The following is a 16443-nucleotide window of genomic DNA, read 5'->3' as shown; positions in this document are numbered from 1 at the left end:
GCTAGGGACAAGGTGGACAGCAGTATGATGAAAACATTAGCCAAGCCAGAATATGGGAAATTTTACAAAACTGTTCTGGCCTCTTGAAAAACATCCATACTAATTCCCTGGAGAAGGGAAAGGCTACCCACTCCAGTATTCTGGCCTAGAGTTTCTATGGGCTGTGTAGTCCATGGGGTTGCAAAGAGTTGGACATGACTGAGCAACTTTCACTTCACGAATAAAAAGTGGAGAGGGCCTGTTCTAGATGAAAGGATTTAAAAGAGTATAGAGACATAAGATAGTCCCTTGGACAGCAAGGAGATCAAACCAGTCAATCCTAAAGGAAATCAGTCCTGAATTTTCATTGGAAGGACTGATGCTGAAGCTGAAACTCCAATTCTTTGGCCTCCTGATGACTCATTGGAAAAGACCCTGATGCTAAGAAAGATTGAGGGCGAGAAGAGGCTGATAGAGGATGAGATGGTTGGATGGCGTCACTGACTCAATGGACATGAGTTTGAGCAAGCTCCAGGAGATGGTGAAAGATGGGGTAGCCTGGTGTGCTGCAGTCAATGGGGTCTGAAGGAGTTGGACACGACTTAGTGACTGAACAACCAAGAGACAAAATGGGGCTTCCCAGGTGGTGATAGTGGTAAAGAATCTGCCTGCAAATGCAGGAATTGTAAGAGAAACAGTTTCAATCCCTGGGTCAGGAAGATCCCCTCGAGTAGGAAGTGGCAACCACTCCAGTATTCTTGCCTGGAAAATCCCATGGACCGAGGAGCCTGGCAGGCTGCAGTCCATGGGGTCGCAAATAATCGGACATGACTGGAGCGACTTGGCATGGGTATTAGATGATAGTAAGGAATTGTTAATTTTCTTAGATGTGGTGCTTAGATGAGGCTTTTCAGAAGAACATCTGTATGGTGCACGTTGAAGCATTTAGGGGCGAGTGGTCATGACGCCTGGGCTCTCCACCCAAATGGTGTGAGAAAGCCCATGACTGAATGCTGACAGTCCTTGAGTCCAGGTGGCTCGTATGAGTCTTCACTGAAACATCTTTCTAACTTTGATGCTTCTTTAAATTTTTTAAAAAGTTGGGAGAAGAAAAATAAATGATGGACTGCTTGGTGAGGCTGGAGGAGAAATTTTTTTTTTTTTTTTTAACCCTTGTAAATGAAAGCCAGTGCTGAAAAAACTATATATATATATGGGATTAGTACTTTTAGGACCTGGAGTCAAGGGCAGGGAGAAGGGATTTCCCTCCTCTTGGCTACTTTCTGCTTCCTGAGTTAATGGTCCTTTTTTTCTCTCTGGTGTTCCAGGCAGTTTCCACTCCTCTCTTCTCCCTCAGGAGCTAACCATGGAGTATTTGACCAACCTAACGTCCTCCTTCTTGAGTGTTTATTGGAAGGACTGATGTTAAAGCTGAAACTCCAATACTTTGGCCACCAGATGCGAAGACCTGACTCATTGGAAAAGACCCTGATGCTGGGAAAGATTGAGGGCAGGAGGAGAAGGGGACGACAGAGGGTGAGATGGTTGGATGGCATCACTGACCCGACGGACATGGGTTTGGGTAAACTCCGGGAGTTGGTGATGGACAGGGAGGCCTGGTGTTCATGGGGTCGCAAAGAGTCGGACGCGACTGAGCGACTGAACTGAACTGAACTGAATGTCCTCTTTTCTCTCTTCCCACCTGGCTGGGCTTGATACCTCTTGGCTTTTACCTCCACAGGCTCGCAGGATCCTTTTTGTTTGGGGCTCAGTCCAGACCGTTTTCTTCCCTGGACTTGTGGGAGCCGCATTCCTTCACCCATCATTCTTTCTCCCCATTCATCTCTTCTTCCTCATTTTGAAAGTGCTTTCAAAGGCATTTGAGGTTTTGTTTTTATTTCCCAGTTTTTATTATAGTATATTTGCTTCACGTGTTGTGATAGTCTCTGCTGTAGAGCAAAGTGGACCAGTCATACGTGTACACATGTCCCCTCTTTTTTAGATTTCCTTCCTGGTTAGGTCACCACAGAGCACCAAGTTTCGCTCCTTGTGCAGAGTAGTAGGTTCTTGTTAGTTATCTATTTTATACATGAAAAGAAAGTGTAAGTGTTAGTGGCTCGATCATGTCTGACTGTTTGTGACCCCACGGGCTGTACCTGCCAGGCTCCTCGGTCCATGGGATTCTCCAGACAAGAATACTGGGTGGGTTGCCATTCCCTCCTCCAGAGGATCTTCCCAACCCAGGGATTGAATCTGGATCTCCTGCATTGCAGGCAGATTCTTCACCATTTGAGTCACCAGGGAAGATGTATATATGTTGGGAGTGGGATGAATTGGGTGACAGAGGCATTTGGGTTTTTATTTTTGATCTTTATTTATTTATTTGGATGCATCAGGTCTTAGTTGCAGTATGTGGGATTTGGTTCCCGGACCAGGGATTGAATCTGGTCCCCCTGCAGTCTTAGCCACTGAACCACCAGGGAAGTCTCTCACTTGAGTTTTGAGGAACCTACCTACGGGGATTTTCTGTCAATAGGACGAGAGGCGCTGAGACATTCACCGGCCACTGTGGGTGTGGCGATGATGACCGTGGCAGAGGACATCCATTCACTACTTGGTGCGCTTCTTTACATTAAAGGGTCTTCGTATTCAAAGTAACTGCTTGTTGGGAGAAGGATTCTCTGGTTTCAGGGTCAATATTGACTGCCGCATTCTGTAAGTCAGGGTCTGTGAACCATCTTGCCCCGGTCCATGGACCCAGATGCCCAAGACTATTCTAGCACGATTGTGATTTGAGCTCAAGTCTGTGTGGATCCCGGGTTGGAGGTAATCTAGTTGGCCCAGGAGACCGCTGTAGGTCTTTCGGGATTGCAGAAGTACCATTCTGTCCCAAGAATGAAGGAGCAAGCAGAGCTGGCAGCTCTAGGGGATCAGAGACAGAACCTGCCAACCTAGTTGCCACGCACGCCAGGGAGGCTGACCGTCAGGCAGTTGGGCAAAGCCCAAAGCATCTTGTGAAATAGGCCAGGGGACCAGTCTTCTGTGCAGAGGAGCACTCGGAGCGAGGGGAGGGCCAGCCGGTCCAGCACGTTCCGGCGTGAGATTCTAATGTCTGGCTCTTTGTTTCCCTTCTTTGCTGTGAGAGTGTGTAGTCACCTCGGGAGACTGACTCAGCACCCCTGCCCTATCTCTGTAACACCTTCTAACTGGCTCCATTTCAGGGGTTTGGAAATACATGACTGGAAATTCAGGGTTAAGATCGCAGAGGGAACCCAGACATTTATAATCCTTTCCCCACCTTTACTAAATGCAAATAAGCTACTGGCCCATCAGAAAGAAATGAAAGCCCCTCATTAATAAAAGTTCTTGTGTGCCTAAGCCAGATTGTACTCTATAATCTCAAACAAAACTCCTTTCACGACACCTGGCCACTGGGCAATGTCCTCCACGGGGCAGAGGACGCTCCCCTCTGAGTCCTGCCGAAGACCTCAGCACTGGCCTGGGTGGAGACCTGATCACGGTCCAGACCCGGAAACCAAGAGAAGTTTGAGGAAGAGGAATATGGAGTTTAAGGAACAAAATCAACTGATCTTGTTTGGATTCTAACTGGCCGTGGCTTTACTTGGCTGGTTATATGTCGGGGGGTGGGGGTGCAAAGCAGAGGTCCTGGGCCTGCCCCAAGGGGTCTCTTCTTATCTGAGTCCATTTGTTAAAAGTAAACTTAAAAAAAAAATCTCTTCTATAAAGACACGTATAACACAGTACGCGTGAGTAGAGAGTAAGGACCTGAAAGGCTCACTCCAGCTGTGCTGTCCCGGCCTGCGGCAGCCTCATCATCTCTGTGTTCTCACTGTGAACGGGGCTCAGTAACACCGCCGACCTGGACTTTCCAGCGGTAGTGAAGGCTATCAGCCGGAGGGTCCGTCCTCATCTGGCGCTGTGTCTTCATCTCTCAGCTTACAGTGTTGAGGGAGACTCTTGTTGGCGAGCGTGTGAACTCACTGCCCAGCACAAGTCGTCCAGGGCTCTGGGTGCCGTTGGGGGTGGGGGTGGGGGACGGAGGTAAGATAGGGAAGTGGGAGGCTGCTGGTGGGAATCCCAGGGTTTGTGGGTCTGCCCCTTTAAGAGACGCCATGGGCAGCCAATAAAGCAAGTCTCGAGTACAGGTTGAAAGCAAGTTGGATAAAGACCACATTGGTCTCAAGGAAGAGAGAAACATCTCTTCCCAGAACTCATGACCGCCGGACCTGTTTAGCCTCCATCCTTCCTTGCACAATACAAAGTCTTCTAGACGTGATTCATTCGTGGGAGAGGCTGTAAAACCTCTGTAGAAACGAAATACTGTGACTTTGCTGTTCTTTTATGGAAAGTCTTGGCTGTATTGATTAATTAGTTAATGAACTCATCAGCGTCCAGATGTTGTCTATGTGCCAAGCCCTTTGCTCTCCTCCTCAGTGGACAGAGGGTGTTAGAGCCTGGACCACATGTGGCTGAGGGATAAGGCAAGGGTCCCAACCCCTGGTGAGAATTTTCTAATCTCCCAGGCACTGTCTAGGAGCTTTTCACATACTATCTCATTTAATCCCCCAAGTGTTAGGTGTTATAACTTCCCTGTTGCAGGGATTAAACCAAGGCTCAGAAAGGTAAGTAGGTTTCCCAAGTCACACAGCTATTAAGCGGAGTGACCAGGAATTACACCCAAGAGGGTCTTTTACAACGCTTGTGCTTTTAACACTACTTTTAAAAAATGAAGTACGCTTGATTCACAAAGTTATGTTCGATTCATGTGTACAGCAAAGTGATTCAGTTATCCATACACACGTTTTCTCAGATTCTTTTCCGTTATAGGTTATTACTAGGTGCTGAATATAGTTTCCTGTGCTATATAGTGGGCCCTTTAGAGCTTCCCTCATAGCTTAGTTGGTAAAGAATCAGCCTGCAATGCAGGAGACCCTGGTTCAATTCCTGGGTAGGGAAGATCCACTGGAGAAGGGATCCACTCCAGTATTCTGACCTGGAGAATTTCATGGACTGTATAGTTCATGGGGGTCACAAAGAGTCGGACACGACTGAACAACTTTCACTTTTAAAAAATCTATTTTATATAAAGTAGCATGTACCTGTTAATCCCAACTCCTAATTTATTCCAAATTAGGAATTTGGAATATTCTAAATTATTCCAAATTAGCACTGCTTCTAATGGCCTCATTCAAAAGCATAAACTCTTCCTGCTCTTAATTCCTGTCCTAATAAGGACTCTTTGGCTCTTGGCAAAGCCACAAATACAGGCAGGCAGGCAGGCAGGGGATACTTAATTGAAAAACATAGTCTGTAGGCATATGTCTAACTTCCTGCCAGAAATATAATACAGATGCATCAATTTTAAAATAAATTAAAAAAAATACTGTGCCATTCTGATGATTAAGGCATCCTTGAAATAATTAATTTTATAAACCATTAGTGGCTAGAAAAAAACTAAAACATGAAAATATGTTTGAAAAACAAATTCTATCCTTAGAAAAAGTAGAGTTCACAGTAGTCAAAAAAATCAAATCACTATTTTAAGCATTCTTTCAAAATTCTTCCAATGGCTTGTAGATGGACATTTATGTCAAATTCATTTTGGTCCAATAATTAAACATATTGTCATTATCATCTCCTTTATTCTTGAAGGAAATGACATTCTCCACAGTTTTCTCTTAGAGAAATCTCTAGTTCTAGAACTCTCTAGCATAAATCTCTAGTTCTAGGTTCCACCTATTTATTTAAATTTGTTTTCATATTTTTTCCTCTCATACGAAGAGACACAGAACTTAAAAAATAATTTAAGTAGTTTTTGAAAATCAAATGGTAAATTAAAATATTCAGAAGAATTTTATCCCGACAGGCTTTTGAATTCAATTACTGAAATATCCTCCTGATGTTGCTTCATCCAAGATGGCTGTAAAATAACCCTCCTGGAATCTCAGCAGATGATGGGAATGACTTCAGAACCAGGAGAGATGTGAGGTCACAGAGCAGGTGCTTGAAGGCTCCGTGGGACTCCAGGTTTATTGCTCACCTGAGTCAGCAGGAAGCTGAGAAGTGTCCACAGTTCAGCAAAGGGAGTAGTTATTTCTTCCCACTCAACTCCGTTCCTCAGCTTGACCTGGCTCCCGCCGAGTTTCCAAGGCCCCCTTCCACCACTGTCTCCCTCACTCTGATCCACTGCCCGTTCCTTGGCAGTGACCCTGCGAACTGGCCCTTCTGGGGCTTCCCCGGGGCTGCTCACTGTCTGGGCTTCCTCTGCGATCTCTTCCTCAACAGCCCACAGGAAGGCAGACCCTCAGGTCCCCCTAGCCCACAGCTCTTTGTACGTGGTCTTAGGGCATCACCCTACGAACGCTTAGTCGCTCAGTTGTCTCTGAGTTATAACTGAAGCTCGCCAGGCTCCTCTGTCCGTGGGATTTTTCAGGCAAGAATACTGGAGTGGGTTGCCTTTTCTTCCTCCAGGGGCTCTTCTCGACCCAGGGATGGAAGCTGCGTCTCCTGTGTCTCCTGCAGTGCAGGCAGATTCTTTACTTGCTGAGCCATCAGAGAAGCTCTGGATATATTTTGTTTATTGGTTTCCTTACCTGGGTTTTGTCTGTTTTTCTTCTCTGAAATGTAAGCTCCGTGAAAACAGGATCTCATGTTTCCTCAGCCCCTAGAATTGTCGTTGCTCCTACTCATTCAGATAGTAGCTAGTATTCCAAGAGTGTCATATATTCTTCACCTTTTTCTGTGCAAATTTTCTTCTTATATTATCATACAATAGATACTACACTTTTCACTCAGCATTGATGAGTAGATTTTTTTTACACATTTTTTTACCTGTATTCCTGAGCACCTCTTTAACGATTGCATACTACTATATTCCATGGTTGTTTACTTTGGCTTATTTCGCTGTGAGTTGACACGTAATTCCTGATTTTTCCCGGGTGTCAACCACCCGTTCATTTCTGTGTGTGTGTTGCCATTTGCTCTGCACCTCCACGGGTGACTAGATGGAGACCACGATGCTACAGCATCTCTCAGAGGCCACACACCTGGTCTGGCTCCAAGCAGAGAACAGCCAGTGTCTAGAGTGCAATTAGCATCTGAATTAGCGACAGGAGGATAAACAGGTGATTATCCCATTTAACAGCTGTTGAGCGGTGTTAAAGAGACACTGTCTGACAAGCTTCAGCTTCAAATGCAGGGTTTATTAACAAATGATTAAGAAAAAGAAAAGTAAAGGACTCTTGGGTTTTTAAAAATAAAAATGAAACTAGGCTTTCAAAACTGAAGTCCTTTCAATGTGCTTTAAACAAAACTAACCAATTAATAAACTCCTAAATCAAGTTACTTATCTAAAAAGTGAATAGCACAAACAAATAAGAATGCAATTTTAGTTTATATTTCTATTGTGAACTTTAATCATACCCTATATATACCATTTATATTGTAATTCTAAGATTCTAAACACAAAATGAGGAGAGAATTGAGGTAATTTTCTGGTATATGCAAACCTATACATTTTCTTTCACTTTTCCAGATATTTCAATGTAACAAACATATATTCAAAATTATTAAAATATTTGCAGCCTGCATGCTCAGTCATGTCTGACTCTGTGACTGCATGGACTGTAGCCCGCCAGGCTCCTCTGTCCATGGAATTCTCCAGGCAAGAACACTGGAGTGGGTTGCCATTCCCTTCTCCAGGGCATCTTCCTGACCCCAGGGATCAAACCCACATCTCCTGCGTCTTCTACACTGGCAGGCAGATTCTTCATGACTAAGCCACCCGGCAAGCCCAAAATATTTACTAAATTTTTTTTTAAGGAAATAGAACAAATAATCACATATCATGCTTCCTGCCTTTTGTCTGAAGAACTCAAGAGTGATTTATAGACATTCTCACAATAAACCTTCAGTGAGACAAAGAGCATTAACACTGTCCCAGGGCCTGCATTTTGCCCGTGGGAAGCTCAGTCGCAGACTGTCCACAGATGTTCCCGGAGCCACATTCAGTAGAGACAGAATTAGAACTCGGTTGAAGCATTCAGCTTTCTCAGTCTGGGCAAAAACCGTATTGAGATTTTTTTAGAGTTAGTAACAGGTGAGAATGTTTTTATTGTCTGTGATGTTTATCTTGACAGCCTTCCTGTAATTACTTGTCTTGGGTTTGAACTGTGGGAGCCTTACCGTCTGACTTGGCAGTGCCTTGCGGAAAGAATCGTTGCTACTATTTGCTTTGTTTTCATGTCTGTTTATGTTTCTTGACTTATTTGCCTTAGGTTTTAGGTTCGTCGGATTTAGGGTCAAAACAGATGCAAAACTCCCACAGGTACAGCGTTGTAATAATTGGTCCGGTTTTCTACAAGCTCTACAGGAAGTCGGCACAACTTTCATCAGGCCAGTCTTCGCTTGGTGACTAAGCAGCAGAACCTTAGCTGAAGGCATGCTGGGCAGAGGGTGACGCTGATAAAGCCAATGTCATTTCCTCCCTGTGAACACGGGGCCCAGGCAGCAAAACCACAGAGGACCAAAGGGACCGAGATGACATACCGGCTCCTCAAGCATCTTCTGCACTCAGACTTTCCCAGTGGAATATTTGGAAACCAATATCATTTATCCCTGGGGAAAAAAAGGGGCATTGAAAATGTTTCTCCTGGGACTTCCCCGGCTGTCTAGTGGTTAAGACTCCACACTTCCACTGCAGGGATCAATCCCTGGTTGGGCAGCTAAGATTCTGCAGGCTACATAGCGTGGCCAAAAAGAGAAATGTCTTTTCTGTCCTGGAAACAAGAGTCAGTGCTGTTTAGAAAGCTGACTCTCACTGCTTGTGAGAAAGTTGAAGTGATGCCTCTCTAAGATCAGCCCCGAGTCTCTTCTCTTTAGCCATCTGGCCCCTGAGCTGGTTTGGATCTGAGGGATCATTCAAGGGGCCTTTCCTGCCAGGGGGTGAGCTGACTGGCCTCTGGTTTACCATTTGCACCTGGGCAAATCACTCCTTTTCATTTTTTCACGATCGGCAAGCTAGTCCAAGGGTCAGATCATCCTAAACTTTGATCTGGCACATGATTTGCCATAGCGAGGGAATTCCTCTGTTGTCTTTTTATTTGGGGACGGCAGCAGAGCAGAGGAGGAGGGTTTGAATAGGGTTGGGCTAAGTTTGGGGCTTCCCAGGTGGCTCAGGGGACACAGCTGTCATGCACACGCTCACAGGTAAAGTCTGACTTACTCTGTGGACATCCCGAAGGTTGCATGGGATAGGCTTGTAAAAACCCATTTCATTGTTGATCTGAAAATCAGACTTAACCGGGTATCCTCTACTTCTTAGTTTGCTAACCCAGGTTGGCCAGTCGGGCTCGAGCTGGAACATTCTCACGGCCGGGCATCATGGGAGGGTCCCTGCATGTTCCCTGCAGTGGGGGGCTCCGCTCTGTGCGGCTTGGACCTCGAGATGGGCGCCCTGTTCCAGTGGCGGCTGCCTCCCCTGCCGTGGGAAAGACGGAATAATAACAGCCTGTAAAGATCTTCCTGATGCTCGGTGAATACATTATATTAATGAAGTTATCACTTTAAATGAACCCTGGCAGCTGCCCTTGTTCTCTTAACTCCTAACGACTGCCTCCAGGGCAAGGCAGGGGGGTGCGCAGAGGGGGAAGAGGAATATCTGGGAGATGCAGGGATAAGACCTCCATGCTCCTATTGGCGATTCTAGAACAGCTTTCAGAGCAAAGAAGAAAGAGCGCTGAGTGCAGTCTGAGGCTCTGAAGGATGCTTCTGCTCTTAGGAGACTTTTCCATGTGTTTCCTCCCCGGTGTCTGGGTCTTTGTTTTCAGCCCTGCTCTGCACAGGAGCTGGAAAGCTAACTCCCCAAAAGTGAACTTCCTCTTCTTCTATAAACTGACCCCTGGTGGTTGCTATAGCAACTGCAAAGCCAGCATAATGAGCCATGTAAACAAGGCTGATTCCCAGCTCTAGGGCAGGGCAGCCGGGGAGGGACGGGAGGAATTTGATGTGCCTGGAAAGTGGCTCTGGGGAAGAGCCGGAAACGCTGCAAAACATCCCCCCTCCTCCCCAACCCTCCTCCCCTTCCCTCCTCATTCCTCCCCTCTCCTCTCACCTCCAGCCTCCGCAAAGAGCCCAAAGAGCCGAGAGAGGAGCCGAGAGAGGAGACGAGAAAGGCTGTAGGTGGACAGCGTGCAGGGGCCTGCCTTGGATGCTGAGGAGCTGAACACCATATGACCGAAAAATGAAATCCACACATTTACCCAGAGCCCGAGGCTAGAAATGCACCAATCTGACCCCTTTATTTTTGGGGCGGCTCCAAAATCACTGCAGATAGTGACTGCAGCCATGAAAGTAAAAGATGTTTGCTCCTTGGAAGAAAAGTTATGACCAACCTAGACAGCATACTAAAAAGCAAAGACATTGCTTTGCCGACAACGGTCTGTCTAGTCAAAGCTATGGTTTTTCCAGTAGTCACGTATGGATGCAAGAGTTGGACCAAAAAAAAAGCTGAGCACCAAAGAATTGATGCTTTTGAACTGTGGTGTTGGAGAAGACTCTTGAGAGTCCCTTGGACTGCAAGGAGACCCAACCAGTCCATCCTAAAGGAAATCAATCCTGAATGTTCATTGGAAGGATTGATGCTGAAGCTGAAGCTCCAATACTTTGGCCACCTGATGCAAAGAGCTGCCTCATTGGAAAAGACCCTGATGCTGGGAAAGACTGAAGTTGGGAAGAGAAGGGGATGACAGAGGATGAGATGGTTGGATGGAATCACCGACCTGATGGACATGAGTTTGAGCAAGCTCCGGGAGCTGGTGATGGACAGGGAGGCCTGGCGTGCTGCGGTTCATGGGGTCGCAAAGGGTCGGACACGACTGAGCAACTGAACTGAACTGACCCCGAAAAACAAGCCCCCTGTGTTGCTGCCACACCTGCTTCAGGCCTGGGCTGCGACGGGTGCTGGGGGATGCGGTTCTAGGGCCTCCACGCGCGCTTGGTGCGGTGACTCGGGGGAACCACAGACAGAGGCCTGAAGGTTCCCCAGACCTGAGCTGCTAGTGGTGATGCTGTTCCTTTTCTGGAAGGAAGGATGGAGAAGGCACGTGGTACCTAAGAGGACCATGATTATGAAGTTAGACCCACACGCACAATACACATATGCACATAATACACATATGCACACAGAGATATACACAAACACGTCTGCCGTTGTTACCCAGATATCAAACCTCCCTGAACTTATATAACTCTAGGTAGTAAAGAACATTCATGCAGACTGTAACGCCTTATATTTACACAGCATTTTCCTCCCACATGTTCAGTTATCTTCTGTTTAGTACTATTCTGTACATTAGCTTTTCACAGTAGGGGGCCAGGTTCTACTGGATTAGTATGATTTTTAATTCTTGCCAATAAGCTCCAGTACTTTGGCCACATGATGTGAAGTGCTGACTCACTGGAAAAGGCCCTGATGCTGGGAAAGACTGAGGGAAAAAGGAGAAGGGGGCAATAGAGGGTGAGATGGTTACATGGCATCCCTGACTCCATGGACATAATTTTAGCAAACCCCAGGAGATGGTGGAGGACAGAGGAGCCTGGCACACCGCAGTCCATGGGGTCGCAAAGAGTTGGACGCGATTTAGTGACCGAACGACAATGACAGTTCTTGCCTGTCCTCTGCTTGGCTCTCTGGCATCAAAATACTGCTCTCATTTTCCTTTAAAGCAGCATTACCAACTACGGTCCAAGGCATACATGCTTGAAGCTTATTCCCCTTAGAAAGAACAAAGAAGAGGCCTCAGCAGAGTTCTTGCTTTTCCCGCAGAATTTCTTCTTCCTTTTTCTCCCTTTTAAATTAAGTCACAGGGCCACAGTATTTGTGGGCTCAACCACTTCCTGATGGGTGGGACATGGCTCTGTGAGATTTTTAGTAAGATAAGGGGAAGGAAATCTGGAATAGCAATGCTATTTCCTCAGGGAAAATAGGGAAATTTATGAAGACTAGCAGTATCTTGGAGCCTGTTCTTGTCTTATTGCTGTTCAAAGGCGGGGAGAGATGGTTGTCTTCTTCTAGATACAATTTATGATACCCAGGGATGGGTTGGTAGCAGCCTCTGTGGGTGGGGCTGGCTTGTCTTGATACAATCAAGCAATGCATTCCTTCCAGTGCTACAAGCTTGCAGTTTCCACCAGGAAGAACAAGAGACTGGATCCTGATGGCGTCTAGTCTCTCTCAGAAAAGGATTAGTCTCTGTCATTGGAAGGTACCAGAAGTGTTGAGGTTTCCACAGAGACCACCTTTTCTAGCCCCAGCCCTAGTCATCCTTCCCTCAGAAGATGCAGTATTTTACCGACCGAATTTTCAGACACAGATGCTTTCTCCCCTCAGTTCACGTCATCAGCAAGCTCTGGCAACCAGGACTCCCCATCCCAGAGCCATGAACTCTACAGAGGCAAATGGGCTCCTGGATCTTTGGATGTTTCATGTTGTATGTAGGGGCCTCCTCCTTGTAGGTGAGTAACTCCTGACATGTTTTAAGTGAGAGCTCCAGTTTAAGTTCTTTGAGCAGAGAGAGGAAGAGAACATACAATGCCATCACTGAAAAGAAACTTAAAGATTCTTTAACACACTGAAACTAGGTTTCCTACATTTTAAATATCAAGGTTCCTTTCATTGTCAAAAATTTCCTATGCGGTAGTAGATGTGCCTTTATTCCTTCTAGACAGGTGTTATCCAATAGAAATAATATGGGAGCCACATACATAACTTTACATAGTGACCACATTAAAAAAATAAAAGCAGATGATTCTCCATAGAAGATATGTGTTAGCCACTCAGTTGAGTCCATCTCTATGCAACCCCATGGACTGCAGCTTTCCAGGCTCCTCTGTCCATGGAATTCTCCAGGCAAGAATACTGGAGTGGGTTGCCATTTCTGTCTCCACAATAGAAGATATAGAAACGACCAAAAGGCACACGAAACAAGGCTCAATATCACTAATCACTAAGGAGATGAAAATCAAAACCAAAATGAGCTACTACCTCGCAATCGTTAGGATGACAGCTATTAAAAAAGAAATTAACTAGGGTTGGTGAGGATGTGGAGAAAGTGAAACCCTTGTGCATCGCTGGTGGGAATGTAAAATGGTGCAGCTGCTATGGAAAACAGTATGGTGGTTTTTTGAAAAATTAGTAATAGTTGCCATGTGACCCCAGGAATTTCACTTCTGGCAATTGAAAGCAGAGTATTGAAGAATATTTTAGGTGGCTCAGTGGTAAAGAATGCAGGAGACACAGGACACTCAGGTTCAATCCCTGGGTTGGGAAGATCCCTTGGAGAAGGAAATAGCAATCCATTCCAGTATTCTTGACTGGGAAATCCCATGACCAAGGAGCCTGGTGGGCTACAGTCCATGGGGTCACAAAGAGTCAGGGAAGACTGAGCACATACACATATGCATTGAAGAATATTTGCACACACATGGCCATAGAAGCTTTCTTCACAAGCGGTGGAGGCAACCCAAATGTCCAACAACAGATGAATGGACAAGCAAAATGTGCATATAATATGACGGAATATGATTCAGCCTTAAAAAGGAAGAAAATTCTGACAGATGGTATGATGGGGATGGACCTTACAGACATTATGCTGAGTGAAAAAGCCAGACACAAAGGATGAATTATTGATGGTTCCACTTGCCCCTGGAATTGTCAGCTTCATAGAGACAGAAAGTGGAATGAAGGTTACGAGGGGCCGGAGGATGGGGGGATGCTGTTTAATGGATACAGAGCTTCTGTTTGGAATGATACAAAGAGTTCCGGAGATGAACGTTGGTGGTTTCACAGCGTGGAAGTACTGAGCACCACTGAAAGCAACGTGACATCCTCGTCACTCTTGGGAAGTAGAAGTCCCCATGTGGTCCTTCTGGGGTAGCTTAGTTATCAGCGGATCTGCTTCCTGCTTTCCTCCCTCCCTCCCTTTTTCTCTTCTTTTTTTATTTTTTAAATTATGAAAATATGATAACATTTACAAGAGACTTGGAAAATACAGAACCAAGTTACATATAGTTCCATTATATATCACAATTATTTTTTTCACTGGATAAACCTTTCATTGAAGTTTCAATATCAAACTCGCAAACATTAATAAAATGAATATACAGGGAAGTAGGATAGAGTAGACCTGAAAAGCATTGTGAACCAATTCAGCATAATTAAAGTGAAAATGAAAGTGAAGTTGCTCAGTGGTGTCTGATTCTTTGAGACCCCATGGACTGTAGCTAGCCTACCAGGTTCCTCCCTCCATGGGATTTTCCAGGCAAGAGTACTGGAGTGGGTTGCCATTTCCTTCTCCAGGAGATCTTCCCGACCTAGGGATTAAACCTGTGTCTCCCACATTGTAGGCACACGCTTTACCGTCTGAGCCACCAGGGAAGTCCTTAATTAAGATTTATACAATTTTCACACAACCTCCTTCCCTTTTTAAGTGTGAAAACCTCTCCGCTAAGGTGGCTGTTTCTCCTGAGGTCTGATAAGGGCTGCTCCCTCCTTCCCCAGCCCCTTTTCTCTGCCCGGTGGCCCGGGTGGGCTTGGTGGTCTGGATGGGCAGGGACCTGGTCCCGGCCCAGGAAAGCAGAGGCTGTGGCCTTTCTCCCCACAATCTCTGGTTGCCGTGGGAGGCTGGCAGGTCGCTGGGAATGCCAGGCCTCCTCCCACTCCTTCTGCCTCTCTTCTGGGGGTGTGCAGGGGCACACCCTGGCTGAGTCCACTGTGGGAGTTCCTGGGCTTCCAGAAACTGCGCTCACCTCCAGGGGCTCCATCCTGCCAGCCGCCCAGAAGAGACAAAAACGGAGCAGGGGTTAGGGAGGATGGCCTTGAAAAGTCAGTGTTTCCTCAAACACAGCCCTGCCCACCGGCCAACCAAACCATGGGTGGGCAACAGGTAGGTGAGGCAAACGTCCTTAGCAGGGGATGCGCGGGCCTGTCCAGCCCCGGAGCCTGTGTGTGCCTGTGCTCGTCAATTAACAGGGAGCGAGCCAGAGGGAGAGACCGGCCCGGTTCCGTTCCTGACCCTGTTTTGTGACCTCAGAGTCCATTTCCTCCTCCGGAAAGTGGAGGGAACAGCTGTCACGAGCAGGCACAGCCGGGGGGCCTCCGAGCCGTGTGGGTAAGGCAGCTCGGTGAGCCCAGAAGCAAGGCTGGTATTTCTCAGGGCCGAGAAGGCTGTTGCTAGGAGGGAAGGGGCGTGGCCGCCTGCCCTCGCGGCCAGCAGCCTCTCCGACCTCCTGGAGCTGCAGGCGGCATCCTGCCCCTTGGGGCTCCCCCGCGCTCTCAGCCCTGCAGAAGCAGGAGTGCTGGCTGCTGTTCCTTTTATTTTCAGAAGCCTACAGTTGCAAGGGCTCCACAGACAGCCCTGGGGTGTTTCCACACCAGAGCTGGGAAAAATCAGTGACCTGGCGCATCAGGAAAAGTGGCCAGGGAGGCCCCAGCCTCCGCTCCTTGCAGGGCCAGGCCCTGGCTCCGGGGGCCTGGCTGTGGGCCGCATCCAGGCCTCCCCTTTCCTCTGACCCGCGTGGATCCCCGGGGTCTGCCCACCGCTCCCCGTTCTCAACAGCTAGGCTGCAGGGAGAGTTTGAGGGAGACCACCCAAGGCAAGCAAGGACAACGACCGACCTCGATGCTTGCTCTGGTTCCCCGTGGGATTCATGTCACATGCATAAACAGCTCACAAAGCCTATATTCATAGAAACGCTTAGGGTGTGGAATTGGAGCCAGAGGGTGCCTGTGGACACTCAGGGAGAAGGGGCGTGGAGGGGTGGGCGGGGCTCAGGGGGCGAGGGGGAAGGTGGGGGGAACGGGGGCGGGGCGGGTCAGCCGCGGTGGGTCCTCAGGACGCGAGAGGAGCCGGGAACTCCTGCCTGGACAGCCGAGCCTCAAGGAGATAATGAGTCCGCAGCCGGAAAGCCCCGGCGCGGCGTGCGTCCGAGCGGTGGGGAGGGGCCGCCCGCCTGGCGCTGAGGCTGCCTTAATCCTTCCAGCCTCTGTGGCTCCCAGGTCCCTCCAGGGAGCGGCCCTGTCGTCAGCAGAGTGATAACCTTTGTGGTTTTCTTCCCCCCCTTTAAGGAAAGATCTGAAGCAAATATGGCAAAATGTAAAAGTAATTGGTGGGTTACTTGTTTCTGTGTTTTTCTACATCTTTTATTTCATAATTCAGAAGAATGCATTTAACCAGAAGGCACTGGATACTCTATGTCATCTGGTAGCACATCTTCTAATTATTTCATAATTAAGAAAAAGGTATTTAAGCAGAAGGTACTGGATACTCTATGTCATCTGGCAGCAGCTGTTTGCGGATGTCTGGGACAGCCCCCGCCGCCCCCCAACCCCCCCAGACCGCCTTTGTGCAGGTTCCAGGCAGGGCCAGGATGCTGGGTCGCTGACTG

The sequence above is a fragment of the Cervus canadensis genome, chromosome 28, assembly GCF_019320065.1.
Source record: "Cervus canadensis isolate Bull #8, Minnesota chromosome 28, ASM1932006v1, whole genome shotgun sequence".
Lineage (NCBI taxonomy): Eukaryota > Metazoa > Chordata > Mammalia > Artiodactyla > Cervidae > Cervus > Cervus canadensis.
This window is presented reverse-complemented; position numbering follows the sequence as displayed.